General features: G+C 33.5%; 1 protein-coding gene and 1 long non-coding RNA gene across 3 annotated transcripts in view; one reads left to right on the top strand and one right to left on the bottom strand.

Moving 5' to 3' along the window:
- The window catches only part of LOC118185709 (proprotein convertase subtilisin/kexin type 4-like), a 553482-nt gene that overhangs the window by 37875 nt on the left and 502466 nt on the right, over nt 1–13141 (top strand). The gene's annotated exons all lie outside the window — the stretch shown is intronic.
- The window catches only part of LOC118194713 (uncharacterized), a 64401-nt gene continuing 57041 nt past the window's right edge, over nt 5782–13141 (bottom strand). Inside the window, exon 3 of the long non-coding RNA XR_004759136.2 lies at nt 5782–6568. This is a non-coding gene — a long non-coding RNA (uncharacterized LOC118194713). The remainder of the gene's footprint in view (nt 6569–13141) is intronic.

Below are 13141 nucleotides of genomic sequence, written 5' to 3'. Positions count from 1 at the left end.
GTGATTCGCGGTTTATAGTGAAACGCCACAAAATGCCGTTTTGAAACTAATAGCCTTTCTGGGCTATCGGCTCTTTGGGATAAAAATATAAATAGATTTCTTAACTATTAAATGCAACGTAATACACATGTTGTCACAGGACTTGTAAAACAAATATAATTTTTTTGAGTGAGAGACTTCACAAAATATTTTTATCTTCATATTTTCAAAAGAATAATGCATTAATTTTTTTTAGGTACGGAATGTAAAAGAAATCTTATGCTACATAATCCGGATTTCGAACTGTAATTTAAAATTTTATCTTCAGTGCCTGGGAATTTTGGTCTGAAAATTTTCCTTAGGCTTACATGAAAGCACACTTTTCCCCCCATTTTTTAGACCAAAAGCATTTTTCTCTATTTCTGTTAGAGGAATCGCAAAAAATTCTTTTACTTGGATTTTATCCTATGTTCAAGAATAAAAAGCCATGCTGAATCCGGCTTCATTTCTGTTTTTCTGTTGAAGGTTGTATTGAAATTTAGAATTTACAAGAGAGCTAAGATTTTTTTCTTTGATTTTCGAATCACGATATCCCTGCTTTATCTTTTAAGTTTTCTTTTTCATTTAGTATCACCAACTACGCACACACACACACACACACACACACACACATATATATATATATATATATATACATGGTAAGAAAAATAAAGAATATTATTTATTATTTTTCTTTATTTTCTTACACACATATATTTAAAAACATGTTGACTATTTTTCTTCTTTATGCTCCTTTACTAGAAAGTTATAAGAATTAATATAGATTTGACAATATGTTATTTCGCCGTTATCAAATCTAAATAAAATAAATTGTTTAGTTCAAATCAATTTAGTTTAAATAAGCATTTAAGTGATATTCAATAATGCAGGAGCTGCGTGTATTTAAACGCGAAGTTAAAAATGTGTTACAATAAAAATATGTTGAGGTCAACCTTTGAGAGTTTTTATTAATTGCGTACCTTTTTTTTTATTAGTAGATTTATTTTATTTTTAGTACACACATTTATAGTCGTAAAATCGAAACATTTTCAGGTAGAAAATATTACAAGAAATCTTTTTTTTTTTTTTTTTATCTAACTAAGTATAATTGTAAACATATAAATGCTATAAATATATACGCATTTGATGTACATTAAATGTCTATACATCCACAAGGAGCGACTAGCAAGACTGATGAATACTGGCAGTTCGAACTAGATTCAAATCTCCGTACACGGGCTTTTTGCTTAAGTTTTTGTTGTTTCTTCCATGTTCAACCTGAATAAAAGTTAATTTGCTTTAAAAATTCCCCCACCCCCCAATCCAAATAATCCAATCTACATATCTATGCATTTGAAGTTACTTTTCTCAATTCAAGTTTCTTCTTCAATATGGAATAGAGTCGAGAAGTAATAAAATCAGAATTGCACTGTGTTATTCGGTTGGAATAAAATACACAAGAGCTAACTGCCTAAGGAGAAGGAATGCTTTCGTGGAAGATTTTCCAAGGTAAATTGGCTCGTATTCACTTTACACAGGGGTGGGGGAAACAAATCATTCATCGACATTTGAACCAATGCGCACAAGCGATATTCAGCGATCCATACCATTCCGGATCTAGTGGGAGCATGAGTTAAGTCTGACTGTTGAACTATCGAAGCCGTTGATTAGAACTTATTACAGTACGTACGCATCTAAAATAAAGCGATAACGTGCTTAAAATGATTGCAGTTTCTTCAGTTTCAAAAGCGCCGCTTAGTTTGACATAATTTGTGTGTTATAATTTGAAAACGAAATTATAAATAATTGTGGTATAGCACTTGCTCTCATAATTGACGGTTTACCAGAACATTCGTTTATTAAATGCATGGGCAATTATCTGTAATTTACCATACGTAATGTATTGTAATGAGAAGAATGCAAAGACTAAATTATAGATGGCTGGGGGTGGATGTTACTGAAAACGATGCCATCAAAAACCAATGAATCACTATTTCGCTTTCCACATTTTAGTGACTCGCCATTAAACCACTTGTGGGTTTAAGGATGTGCGTTAAAATAGGCGTTACTTCCGTCGTTACCTTTTAAATATATAGTCAACTCCCGATTAATGGGGCCTTGTCTGAAAAAATAGTTCTGCAATGAGCTATCACAAACCGGCAAAATAAAGTAAGTGTTTCTGTGAAAGACAAAATAAGGGAAAGCAATGTATGAGGAATAATCGCACTGGAAGCACATCATATCATAATGTTTTCAGATTTATTTTTATCCGTAACTGCTCATAATTTTAATTGTGTGTAACTCGGAATGTATTAATATTGTACAATACAAAGAAAAAAAAAAGACTATTTATTTCAATGGCATTGCTGAGTGTCTTATTGTATATTGTAAGTATTATCTTTAGGACCACTTATAATTTGTTTTCTTCGTTTCTATTGATGTTTAGTTTTATGTAATTTATAGTGCACTTTTTTTTTTACAGCGTACTTGCGTGTTTGTTTTGATTTAATTTACATTCAACCAAATGAGCTCATTCTTGAGATTAAACTGCAGGAAAATAGAATTGAATTATTAATAATACTGTTATGAATTTTGTATGTTAATTTTAGAAAAATTATATGCAAAATTCGAGTATCTCTTGTGCAATGAATCATGAAGCACCTCGAAAAAATACATGAAAAACCTAAAAAATAAGATTACAGAGGCAACTCTATTCATTGAGGTAAATAGCCATCTCGTTAAATTAGCGAGATATCATTAAGCTAGTGACGGTTTTGGCGACTAATTTTTGTCGCCAATTAGTAAAAGTCGCTAAACTTGGCTACTATTTAGCGATATTTTCGCCCGTTCCCTGTGTAACTGTAATTGGTACTGTAACTGAATAACTGTAATTTATCACTATTTTTAACTGTAACCGTATTAGTCTCTTATATGTAACTGTAACCATATATCCATTCTAATAAGTTCGTGAAAGGGAAAGTACTGAAATTTCTTGGCTGCGGGGGGGGGATAACGCTGGTTAGAGTATCAGTTCTCAGTTTACTTTAGTTCAGTGTTAGATCTCCGTGCGAGCTTCGCTGCTTATATGCGCTATGCATTTTCGTTCTATTTAACTTTCTTAGTAGTTTAAAATTTTAACTATTGATTGTACTGTATCATACTGAGAAGAGCTGTGCGAGTCTTTTTGTTGAAAATTCTAGAACTGTAAAGTGTTTCTTTTATGAAAATAAATTTTATGAAGCTGTCATCGGTTCTGTGTGCATTCAACCCATTGCGAACCCGCTCGCACGCAACAATACTTTTCTTTGAATTACGATATAGGTTATTCTTTTTTCTTATTTTATATTAACTATACTCATATATTAACCTTGATTTTGAGTAAATCATGAACATCTCCCCTTGAATTACTCCAGCAAACCGACATTTCACTGTATTATGTTCAGTTATATTGATATGCTATTAAAATGCCTTTACGTCTCGAGCGGTTAAAGACTGTTGAATACTGGTGATTGATTTATCCTGGATTCAAACCCAGGTGATTGGGTTGGCTGCATTGTTGATTTTCATAGTTTTCTCCTCGTATAACGCGAATTTGAGCCAGTTTCTTTAGAAAGTTCTCCACGTAGGCATCCTTCCTTAGGCGAACAGCCCTCGTGTCTTTGCACCTCTAATAACCAACCAAGCAATTAAGTATCTTCAGATTAAAGTAATGGAAGGAAAGGAAATTGCAATAAAAATGAATGAAAAAGTCTTCTACTAATTTATCTATAATTTTTCAATTAAGCGTATATGAAGAAGAGTAATTTTAAGACAGAGTAAAGTATACTTTTTTCGCAGATAGCACTATTTATTTAATTCTGCATCTATTTATTTTTTGATCAGTTATAGAACAACTAATCTAGCATATCGCTATCAAAGAAAGCCCTTAGAAAGCGATGGTAGTATTTATTTTATAAAAGGAAACGCGCGACCTTATTTCCATACCCAGTATCTAAAAGCAGATGCGAAAAGTCGCATAAAAAATGAAATACCCACATAAAAGCTTTCAAGTTTAAATTGTTTCTCTTTTATCACTTAATAAAGTGACTCGTTGACAGGCGCTTTATTTTACTTTGTTCATGAAACCGCTTTTCAATACATTAGAAAAACCCATACAAAATTCCCATGGGGGGATCTTGAAGATTATATTCGCTATTCGCAGCTTTTTTTTTTTTTTTTTTTTTTAAACATTCTGCTCATTCAATAAAAAGAAAAGAGGAGCAAATTCTTGGATAATCAAGGAATTCAAATATTAAGGGACGAATGTTCTGAATAGAATTTTTAAGCTGAAAGTTCTTTTGGCTCATTAATTCTGTTTTCTTTTAGAATGTGACGGTACAAAAGCATTATTTTTGGAATTTTATAAGCTAATCTACAAAGTATTATTTACAATTTATAAAAGATTATTCAGTTGTTAGTTTTATTATTCAATTGTTAGTTATTGCTGTCTATATATTTATATATATATCAGTCGGTAATTTAAAAAAATGAGTTTTTAACTTGTTTATTGAAATCAAATTTGACGTTATTTTTTCCTTAATAAAACACTAATATATGCTCCCTTGAGCTGAGTAATATAACATTTTTTTTTAAATTATAACCTACAGTTTTGTATTAAAATTCTAGAGAGAAAGTATTGCAATGTCAAAACTTCAGACTACAGTTTGACATGTCGCAGAATTCGTGATAAAAATTTTAAAATCGTTTAAAATATGAAAAATGTAATATCGAAGAAAACTGCAACATGATATTAATTGATTAAGACAAGGCACGTGAGGAAGAGAGGAATATTTTCGTAGAGATTTTCCAAGGAAAATAGGCTCGTACTTATGTTACACAGGAAAGCCACAAAAACATGTAACCAACCTTTCTTTGAAATTTGAAACGTATCCGAATAGCAGCGTCCAGCGATCTTGAATCACTCGGCTACTTGTTGGCTAATTCGGCTGCTCAGCTGGTGTAGTGGTTAGTAACTGCTATACCGAAGTGCCCGGGTTTGAATCGCGGAGAAAGTAGGGACGTTTGTAAGCATATAGTGTTTACACGGCAAAGGAGCACTCAAAATACACAGCGAACCGAAAGTCGTCTTGAGAGATTGATGGTGTGGAAAGATGTGGGAAGATGTGGCAAGACTCTCGGACCGCCCCCTCGGGGGTCCTCTCAAAATCGAAATTAACAAGACCCGACGATACCTAATATGTAAGGAAGTGCTCAAGTGGCCGCATTGCTTCATCTTGTGTCTGTTGGCTACTCCGATCTTACACGCAAATTTTAGTATAACATCTGAAATAATTTAAAGCTAAACAGCTAAGCCTATTTGTTAAATTAAAATTGTAGGGCATAAAAGCCTTTTTTGCCCTACCCTACAATTTTATTATTTAAATTGCTGATTGAACTGGTAAAACCAAACGGCAAGAGAAGGATGGTTTATTTTATTGTAAATTAATTCCATGTGAGAACTTATTTGGTAAACAAACAATTATGTATATTTATTTCACTGAATCGTTTGCGCACAAGGCTTGCAACAAATGTTTTTTCTCGAGTAGCATGTTTTTTATTTTGCCAGGACATCCTCTTACTGAAAACAATAAATGAATCAAGGTGTCTAAAAATCTTCAGGTTTTATTATTATAATATATGCTGAGTGAAAAAAAAATCTCGATTTAGCAGCATTTGAATTAAATATACCGTTTCTATTTTTAAGGCATTATATTTAAAAATCTGTATATCTCTTTTGCGTATCCATTATAACTATACCGTTATTAAAGACAGTAGTTTTAATTCACTTAAAAGACATGGAGAAAATATTCATGATTTATCCGCTGGAAGCAATTTGTAGCATTTTTATAGAGCAAAGACAGTTAAGATTGATTACATGCTGTATTCAGAAATTTGCTTTTTGGCTTTTATTTTTTATACTGGAAACTTTTGTCGCTTATATGAAAAGTATTTATTTTCTTTTAACAAGATAAATTTTATTTAATTATTGCTTTAGTTTTCACGTGTCTCCAGTCTATTTTATTTCGAGGAAAGTAATGCAGTTAGCTTAAAACAAATATTTTCTCTTTTTAAAGATTTTATACAGCTCCATAGTGTATAAACAAATAATTGCGTTGTTTTTCTCTTTTGCTATTCAATAATAATCGCATTATACTAATTTTCAGATATCCCATCCAAAAAACAGCATTTCAAGTATGAATTTCGTACCGAAATAAAATGTGACAAGTAACGAAATATGCCTTTGCTTTCTTTGTTTTGTCAAAATATTACGCTAATCCGTATCAAATCAAAAGTGCATTTATGGTGAATGCGCTATGGTTCGGTAAATGTTCTTAGAAGACATGACTCCATACACTAAAAGACAACTTTATTAACACACATATTGATTAACACAACTGTTCATTAAAATAAAACTTCTATGCAAATATTTGAACATCTTTACACTCGAGCTGCTGGACGTAGCCTGCTGGACTTTCCAGGCTTTTTGCCAGTTGTCGTCAGATAAGGGATCCTGAAAGTAGAATGAATACATTTTTTAAGGTGTCCTGGAGACAAGATATGAAATTTTAAAAGAAAGTGACTACATTGCCACTGAACAGGTGTGCCATCGTGGGGTGGAGATATTTTACAATTTCAGTAGAGTAACATATAGGATTAATATATCTTGATTAATATAAAATATATACAATAAAACAGTTCAGAAATAACCAAAGTCCAATTTCGACTTCACGTGATGTCTCACAGTCTTTTCATTGGCTTTGACAATAAATTTACAATTTGAGTAAATTTCAAAATAACTCATATCAGGAGCTGTGAATGTGTGAGTTCGCTGGTCGCTCTGGCGCTTATTACGAAAACAACATGACGTCATCTGGCGTCGCGCGCAGTCGAACATTTACACTGCCACAATAGAGTCGTCCAAATGCACAGAAAAAGGGGGCAACTGTATGGGCAATTTTCCTGACCCCCGTTAAACCTGGTATGTACGCGTAAAATGCTTTCCTTTCCCCCAATCACCTTTTTCGAATTTTCCGAAGAAGAGCTTCTTTCTTACAAAGCTTCCCCTCCCTTAAAAAAGAAGTCTGATGCGGACACCATATGACTTATGGCCTTATAAATTACACGCATTTTTTGCTGCATTTCATTTAAACGTATTTCCTCGAAATTCATTAGAGATATATTTCTCATTCCGTCAATTCAGTTCACACTTCGCGGCAAGGCAAAAATACATAAAAACTGAAAGCATCTTCATTAAAAATTGTCAAATACAGAAAAACCTAAAACACCAGTTAAAACAGTTTAAAGAAAACAAGTTTTGCAATTAAAATTAGAGTTTCTACGAAAAAACAAGCAATTCGACCAGAGAGTAAGAAGGCAGATTCGGTGCAGAAAACTTAACATTTACTTTTGATCCCACTCGGCAAAAAGAAATTGAAGCTGCAGAAACTGACTTAATTCACTATTCTTCTGAGTTTTAAATGTAAACAAAGGCGGCTTTGTTAAGGTTCACACGCCACGTAAACTTTTAAATAGTTGATAATTCTACTCATGTCTTACTACAACTACCTCGTGCAGATTAAAGACATGAAAACTTTAACCGGCACATAAAAACAACATAATTCAAACACTTTTAAAGCAAAAAATGCACAATTTACCAATATGTAAGAAAGAAAACTAAGCTCACCGATCCAGATAACAGAGTGGAAATATATATGTAATGATTGCAAATGTGTAGATGAAAGCAGTGGAACTCTCAACAGCTTACGATACTGCGTAGATGACCGAGAAGACCGTAGTGGCTTGAAGGTGGCAGAGTGGAAAGTATGATGACGCAATTTAGCACAACATATTTTGAAAAATCACAATCTTTATTTTTTCCATGCATATCAAATCATCCTTTTTCAGACAAGATGTTTCCTAATTATATTTGAATACATAAATTGCAGTTTGAATTAGAGCGTCGTCTTAAGTAAGTAAGCAGCAGCATGGTTTAAAAGCGTCTTGCCAGCAGGAGAGCTATGCGGAAAAAAGGGAAGGTTATAGTACTTTCATAGGAAGAAGGCTGGGAGTGGGAAAGTTTCAGTTCAGAGTTTTGGTTTAGAATTAATTTGATTGGACAAGAGGTATCTGCATTAAAACGTTACGTAATATAGAAAACTCTGGAACCTGTGAGAAGAGATTAATTTAGGGGTAGATCATCAAATTTAGAATGTTAATTTTGAGATCGTCAATTATATTTTGAAACAGCTGTCATATTTTGTTATATCTTACATATATATTTATGTACGATTGGTGCAGCCGATTGCAACGGAAAAGGAAGATGCATAACTACATGTTTTAACAGTCCCATATACAAAATTCACGTAGAGGAGCTAAAATTTTGAGAGCTAATTTTTTTAGAAACTACTCGTGCGATTTTTACAAAACTTGAGAGTTTGACATAATTTGGATTCAGAAAAAGTTCGATTTTGTGTCAAAGTATCTATATAAGAACAATGTTATATGTAAATCTAACACATATCCTAAGTCGCGCTTTCGAGACATGAAAAACGAAAGTTGAATTTCGTCAATCGGCCCAGTAGACCGGGAGATATAGAACTGTCCCTTTTTTTTCTTTGACGCAGTATACATACATACGTATAGACGTCAGAAAAAGTCTCTTCTGAATCCATTTTAAATGCATTTTACAATCCTTTTTGGCAAAAACAGTCTTTTACTCTGTCCGTACGTACAGATGTCACCCAAAAACATCGTTCAAATGGTTGGGAGAGCGGTCGAAATGGATATTTTCGTTGAAATATGATACTCAAAATTTTTCGCGATTGCAATACTTCCTTTACTTCGTACATGGAAGTAAAATGAGGAATTATATAAATTATACTACAAACTCGCATTAATATTTTCTCTCAAATACGATCGTTCTTAGGTGAAGTTAACAGAGAGTTAGAGTTTTCATTAAATATCTTATAAAGGTATATGACTTTTCTCCGCGACCTTTTTTTTTTTTTTTTTTTTTTTTTTTTTTTGAGGAATTCAAGCTGTTAGGAAAAAAGGGAAGGGGACTGCTAATGTAAAGTCGCACATTTCACACTTTTTTAAGCACTTTCATTGCTGTGATTTCCTGTGCTTATTAAAAGGGAGGGTTGAAAAAGCTGAGTATTTTCCCATAGTCTCTTGCAGTTGCTTTATTGATAAGAACTTTCTTAATTAAAATTCGTGCACTTTGTCACTTGTTTATAGTTGCAATTCCTCTCGTCTTCCACACTCTTTTGAACTGTTATTTATTTCTTCATGGTCTAAGAACGAGTTTTTACTATGTATATAGGTCGGAGACATCTCCTCCTACACTTTATGAACACTGCAAAACGTGACCGTATTATTTTGCGAAGATTTATGCGCCATTTTAGTCTGTTGCTCCTAGCATGGCAACCTCTTCGTCTCACTAACACGTTACAGTCTAAGAAACCCAGTTCCCTGTTTCAAACTGAAAAGGGAACCGAAAAAGAAGAAAGGAAAAAGAACAAATTTTTGGTAATATATGTTGAGAAGTAAAGGTGGAAAAGGAAATTCTAATCTTGTTAAACCGGAATTGTGAAGTCAAGTTGAAAACTCGGTCGTGGTTGACACAGTGCCCTTTCCATTGACTAACCATTATTTTGCTTGCCGTTTATGAAAAATTACAGAATCGGGTGCAATGCTGATTTAAAATTTTTATTTGAATTATTATCTAGATTATCTATTATTATGTAAATTTTTATTAAACAATTTTATCAATATTTAACCTTAGTAATAAAAAGCTAAACAAAATAAAAATTATTTTCCATTCTGCCATTCCCTAAGATTTAAATGCGAGTAAACCTTGCTGCCCTCATTGAGTGGAATTGATGCAATAAATTTTGTATCTCTGAAGATTCAACATTTATTTGAAAGTTGTAGTTCTCGAATTGCTCAATACCAGTACAAATTTTCAACTAGATATATTCTGTTTATTTTAAAATAATATGCAAGAAGGGAAATGAATCCATGTATCTGGGAAAATAGCTTTACGAACTGGAATTATTGCAGTAGAAAAGCAAATTTGCCGAAAAGTAAGTTTTTTGTCGATTTGTAAATTTTGAAGCATCCAGACTCATTTTGATTTCTTAACTATTGCTGCCAAGTAGACACATTTTTGGTTGATGAAATGTTAACCAAGTTAGAAGGCCATTGTTTCCAAGGGAAACATTTTTCCTCCTGAAAAAGAAGTATATTAACAAAAGGCTCTAAATTCGGACGTGTTTTCATTTAAATGCTGCTGAACATCACGTCCTTGGTAAAAGTCAAAGAAGTTCAAGAGAATATCCTTGGCTTTTACCATGGTAAAGAATTTTCTGACGCATGCTTTTTTGGGGGAAAGCGAGGACTGGTTTCTGAAAAGCTTAAAATAATCAGTAGAGCAAGTTTTCAAATTCCTTATCTAGGTCGCTCTATCCTTTCCTTATCAGTTAGCTATCTTTGCAATTCCGCCTGCGAGTTTGAATCCTATCTGTGAACTGTTCGTTTTTCACTACTACTGGATATTTTTTTCTTTCGAAGAAATACCCGATTACGAAATCTTGTGAAATTATTAATATATTTTATCTTGTTTTGACAGACAATGGGTCTTAAATTCATGCTATGTAATCTACCATTATATTCCATCCTACTTGTAGTAAAAAAATATTATACTTGAAGTTTAGTGGACAAGAGATTTGTATACCTCAGCTTCATCTAAAACCAAACCTCACTAAATTGTTTGTGATAAATAAAAATAGTTCTCATTTTAAGTTCAGTTTCTCAGCGCAAGTGAGTTTACGTTTTTGGTTCGCTTAATTTGCCGGTGATAGTGAAATATAAATGGTATTTGAATTTAGAGGTGGGAAAAAGAATTTTAGACGCATCGTTGGAATTAAGCTTGACTTAATTTATTCCATTAGCTTTTTTTACGGTGCGTGAAAATAAAGTAACCACTTCATGTACGCGATTAATTATGACACGATGTTTATGCTTACATATCATAAGTTATGAAATGCTCTAATTATGTAGAATTAGCTTAAAGGAAATAGACATTCAAAAACAATATAGCTGGATTACCTTAAACTGTTAGAAGAGTATGTCCAGAAGTTCGTGTGGCTTAGTTACAAATGTTCCACGTTTGATCGTTTTGTGACACGATAAATATTAATGCTTTTATCACGTTTTTTTCTCAAATACGTATAGGCATGTATCGCAGCAATCTCTTCTGATAAGATTGCTCAGCGTGTGGGAAAAGCAGACGAAAACTCAGCCCTTGATGAATCCACGCAAATAGTCCCCTGTGTTAAATCAAGAATTCTTGGTGGAAAAGATGCCAGAGTCATGTCTGTTGAACGTCTTTTGTGGAATTCCAAGCTTTTTTCTTGCACGTGTTGTTGACTTCCTCGGACTGCGCATCTAATTCTCAGGAACATGATTCACTGTTTCTTCTCGTGCAAGTAGTCCGAGTAGTTAGGGTTCTTTGCACAGACAACCAGTTTCCTCAAATTTCTTGCTCGAATCATAGATACAGTACGCACTTGTTGATGGACCGTATTCTGAAGCGGTGCTCTACAATTGTAACATAGGGTTTTTTTCTTTCTTTTTTTTTTTTTTTTTTTTTTTCATATTCAAGGACACAAAAAGCGTTTCCACCTTATTGACAGCCATATTGTTCGACTAACATGAAGAGCTGTTACATGAGAAAAACAAACGAAAAGAGGACATCACAAACTTAAAAGATTTCCTTATAAAAATTTTATTATACGCGTTTTGATAAAAACAAATACTTTTTGATTAATAAAAATTTAATCCATTTCTTTTAAGTAATCCTGTATTTCGTAGTGTCGTAGTGTTTTTAAATGTACAACGGGGAAGTGATCATGTATTAAAACTCAAACTGGATTTATCGCTATAATAATATAGTTTTAAGACTTCTATGAATACATAATAATTTGACAAAGTACGTCAGGTATTTTTAACATTAAAATAGGGGACGTTCTGTCTTTCTAGTTACACCTCTGTAACTTTAAATATAAAGGGAACACTGGTAGCGCTACAGTAGATAGGGTTATTTAAAATATGGCTAAGTATGCGATGGTTATCTTCGTAAGCTGTGGAATGCTTAACTGCGGGAACTCCCATGTGGCTAACAAGTTCACATAGATTTGAAACCAGGTCGAAATACTAGTGTTCGGCAGATCGCTCGACCGCTAGTGGGCTGTGCAAGATTGAATCAGACTTGATAAATGCAATATAAGTTCTACTGATACTTTTCTTACTTAGTATAAATAGCTAGCGGCAGAAATAAAAAGAGGCATAGAAATAAAAAGTTTTTTTTTATTAAGTTTGTATAATTACGACAAAGCCTCGAGGGCTATCTGCTTAAGAGGTGGGATGCTTTCGTAGAGGCCTTTCTAAAGGAAACTGTCTCGTATACACGTTACATGCTGTGAAAACTACGAAAACGCTCATGCAGCCAGCTCCTTCGCGGGATTCGAACGTCGAACAAAACTATCAGTGCTATCACATCGGATAACATTTTAATGAAACATTTAAAGGCTACGCTTCGTATTCCATTACTGCCCACCAGCGGCCGAGCGGTAAAGACGCTGAACACTGGTAGTTCGGTCTGAGGTTCGAATCCCGCGAACGGGCTGGCTGCATGGGCGTTTTCGTGGTTTTCCCCATGTGTAACGTGTATACGAGCCAGTTTCCTTTAGAAAGTCCTCCACGAAAGGCATCCCTCCCTTTAGGCAGATAGCCCTCGTGTGCTTTGCCATAATTAAATACACCAACACTAACGTATTCCATTACTACATAGTAAAATGATAAAGAACTTTATTTTGACAGTCAGCTACTCGGTTTTCCCTTAGCTAGTGTAAAAGTAACACCTTAATTCTTTTCCTGACTTCTCCGTCATAAAAATATTTTCCAAAATTTGTATCTTTTCGCCGTTTCGGCTTCCTACTGTGAAAGAAAAACCTTTTATTTCAAATCATTCAGTTTTTCTGTCTTTCTATTTTACTTGGTTTTATAGCCTGGTTCCATC

Source organism: Stegodyphus dumicola, chromosome 2 (genome assembly GCF_044657685.1).
Source record: "Stegodyphus dumicola isolate Sdum_Otavi_A_Nest chromosome 2, ASM4465768v1".
Taxonomy (NCBI): domain Eukaryota; kingdom Metazoa; phylum Arthropoda; class Arachnida; order Araneae; family Eresidae; genus Stegodyphus; species Stegodyphus dumicola.
Note: the sequence above shows the minus strand (reverse complement) of the source record. Positions and strands in the feature narration are given on the sequence as shown.